At 35.1% G+C, this 3,479-nt stretch overlaps 1 protein-coding gene across 2 annotated transcripts in view; it reads left to right on the top strand.

Moving 5' to 3' along the window:
• The first annotated feature begins 2,505 nt into the window (after positions 1–2,505).
• LOC128645319 (uncharacterized) overlaps positions 2,506–3,479 on the top strand; it is a 12,738-nt gene continuing 11,764 nt past the window's right edge. The window contains exon 1 of one of the 2 annotated variants that reach the window (XM_053698224.1): positions 2,506–2,628. The gene's annotated coding sequence lies outside the window, so the exon portion shown is untranslated. The remainder of the gene's footprint in view (positions 2,629–3,479) is intronic. The other variant, XM_053698225.1, reaches the window with a different exon arrangement.

Raw genomic sequence — 3,479 nt, 5'->3', positions numbered from 1 at the left:
CTTTTTTATTAGTTCAGTACTCTGGACAGCACTTTTTTATTGGTGGATGAATTTATCCACCAATCAGCAAGAACAACCCAGGTTGTTCACCAAAAATGGGCTGGCATCTAAACTTACATTCTTGCATTTCAAATACAGATACCAAGAGAATGAAGAAAATGTGATAATAGGAGTAAATGAGAAAATTGCTTAAAATGTCATGCTCTATCTGAATCACGAAAGAAAAAATTTGGGTTCAGTGTCCCTTTAATACAGCAACATATATCAATACTGCTACATATAGAACTGACACTCTTACTGTTGAGTGTTCAGTAATGAACTGATATTAACTATTAGCACATTGGTACGTTATGAGCTATAACATTAAATAACCGTTTGTTACTAATAGTAAATTTATTCTGTGATCTATGAGATTCATATGATACCAAGGGAGATTTAATTCTTCATCTATACTATAGTATCTAGCAAGTAAGTGGATATTTGGTGATTTTTCAGATTATACTCATAACCAATTTAAGTTCAGCGATAATAGGTAATAATACTTAGATTAACTATTTAATTATTTTTTACAGTGGCTATAAGGGTATGGTGGTACAACCTAACCCTCTTTCTAAGTGAAACATTATAACATCCATTATCCTAGTATACTGGATAACACAATTATTTCACTTCAAACCTTTTATTGAAATAATTGAAATTAATCCCATAGAAACTTATACTACTCATTCAAGTAGTTTTGTTAGAAGTGCATTAACAGCTCTTTCACACTCAATAATACTTTCACCAACAAGTGTTATTAACCTCATTCTACTAGTTGGGAGACATTTCTGTTCAGGGTTCTATTCCTGAACATAATCCTTTCAATATTTAGGTAATCTCATATTCACTATCCCACTACTCTGTATTGGGGTTCTGTATCATACTTTAACCCTGCTGCCTACGTTTACTGACTGATGCCATAATCAGCTACCCTGTGACCTCCCTATTATATAACCGGTATTATAACCGGATATTTTACTACTAGCATTTTAGTTTTAATTTTTCACATTGTTTTAATCATGTTCTAATAAAGTTTTATGTTTTAATTTTGTATGACATTTTTTCTATTCTCTAATTTACTTTAGGGTCTTATCTGAGTGCTTATATAGTATCACTTTCCCGGTCTAGTTTCTTTAACTTACATTTAGTGAACTAAAAATGTGTGCAATGGTTTTTGCAGCCTCTGGAAAAAAAAGCAAAAATAATAATGTGTGCTTTGAAGTGGCCAAAACACAAAGAGGAGAATGGCAAATAGAGGCAACCCTGCAACTTACCTATATCCCCTGTGCCACTGGCCATTTTTAGGAAGTACGTTATTATTTGAATGTTTAAAGGTCATACATTTATATTCGTCCCTTAAGGCTTAAAAAATATTGACTTGTGGCCCCCATGTTATAGGAGTTTGCCATCACTGGTGCATGGCATGAAAACACAACTATTGTTAGGGGTTAATGAACCTGACTAGCGCCATCTTGTTCTTTGCATCCATCTTTTAATGATTGAACTTTATTATAATGGGTTATTCTGTAGTGAGAAATATATGCTTGTCATTTTATTCTGCAAAGCTAGCTAACCTTGTAAATGTCCCTGGCACTAGGCCCAGGAGGGTACTATCTCAATAAGATGTTCAAACGACCTTTTTGTTTTCGCAGATGCATTTCTTATTATGACTATAGAGATTGTTTAGAGCTAGTAAGTTTCCAGAATAACACTGTGTATAACTGTGTAAAATGACGCGGCCATAACGTGTCATCAAGTTAACCCTGTAAACTGTAATTGGTGCCTATAAGACATGTTGTGTGTCTTTCAATAAAGAAGAATAGTTTTGGATCATTGCTGTGTGGTCTGAGTCTGTTCTAAGGATATCCTCATCAGATAATCTACATCTGCTTCAGGTGGTACAGTGGGCCCGAGGCTTCGGCCTGACCTGACACTCCCCCATGAAACCAACACCTTACAACTATGTTTCAGGTTTCACCCCTTAATCATCTTGAATGATTGTGTTCTTCATACCATACACTAAGGAATAAATATTGATGGATGTTATGGCACTGCAGCTTTTAGTTTTTCTGTTCATCCCCAGAGCAATACACATATCCCTTGGGCATTGGTACAATTGCCCCCCACAAAGATGCTCAGTAAAACAGTTATAGATTTTAATAGAAGCATTTTTCTAATAAAAGTGTATTGCAAAAATTTTATAAATCTAAGCTGAAAAGCTCTCATGCGCATTTCAGTTTTGACTGTTGTGTCCCTTTAACTTTGGTTAAAATACAGTGCTGTCTTTCTTTTTAAAGAATTTCACAAGGTGCCTCACAGAATGGACACCTGGCAGCGGTTTGTTTATTGGCTTTTAAGTTATTTAGTAATTAAATACAAAATTATTCTAAATATGTTGTCTACTGAGATAAAATATCACATATAATTATATGTTTTGCAATTTCCTTTGATTAATCCTCCGGCAATGTTTTCCACAGGACTGCTTAACACACCCTGCTACAACCCTTCTGTATTTAAACAGAAAAGTGAGCTGTTTTTTAGTTAATCAGAAGAAACACCAGCAACATACCTAGTGTATACCTTGAAAATGTAAGTATACAGCTGAAAAGTAATGTGTGTGTGTGTTTGTGTATGTATCAAAGTGTGTGTGTATGTGTCAGAGTGTATGTGTGTATGTATCAGAGTGTATGTGTGTGTGTGTATGTATGTAAGTATCAGAGTGTGTGTATGTGTGTGTGTATGTATCAGACTTTGTGTGTATGTATGTGTGTATGTGTCAGAGTAAATGTGTGTGTGTATGTATCAGAGTGTGTGTGTATGTATGTGTGTATGTGTCAGAGTAAATGTGTGTGTGTATGTATCAGAGTGTATGTGTGTATGTATCAGAGTGTGTGTGTGTGTGTATGTATGTGTGTATGTGTCAGAGTAAATGTGTGTGTGTATGTATCAGAGTGTATGTGTGTATGTATCAGAGTGTGTGTGTGTATGTATGTGTGTATGTGTCAGAGTAAATGTGTGTGTGTATGTATCAGAGTGTGTGTGTATGTATGTGTGTATGTGTCAGAGTAAATGTGTGTGTGTATGTATCAAAGTGTATGTGTGTATGTATCAGAGTGTGTGTGTATGTATGTGTGTATGTGTCAGAGTAAATGTGTGTGTATGTATCAGAGTGTATGTGTGTATGTATCAGAGTGTGTGTGTATGTATGTGTGTATGTGTCAGAGTAAATGTGTGTGTATGTATCAGAGTGTGTGTGTATGTATGTGTGTATGTATGAGTCAGAGTAAATGTGTGTGTGTATGTATCAAAGTGTATGTGTGTATGTATCAGAGTGTGTGTGTATGTATGCGTGTATGTGTCAGAGTAAATGTGTGTGTGTATGTATCAGAGTGTATGTGTGTATGTATCAGAGTGTGTGTGTATGTATGTGTGTATGTGTC

This window comes from Bombina bombina, chromosome 1 (assembly GCF_027579735.1).
Source record: "Bombina bombina isolate aBomBom1 chromosome 1, aBomBom1.pri, whole genome shotgun sequence".
In the NCBI taxonomy this organism is placed as follows: Eukaryota; Metazoa; Chordata; class Amphibia; order Anura; family Bombinatoridae; genus Bombina; species Bombina bombina.
Note: the sequence above shows the minus strand (reverse complement) of the source record. Positions and strands in the feature narration are given on the sequence as shown.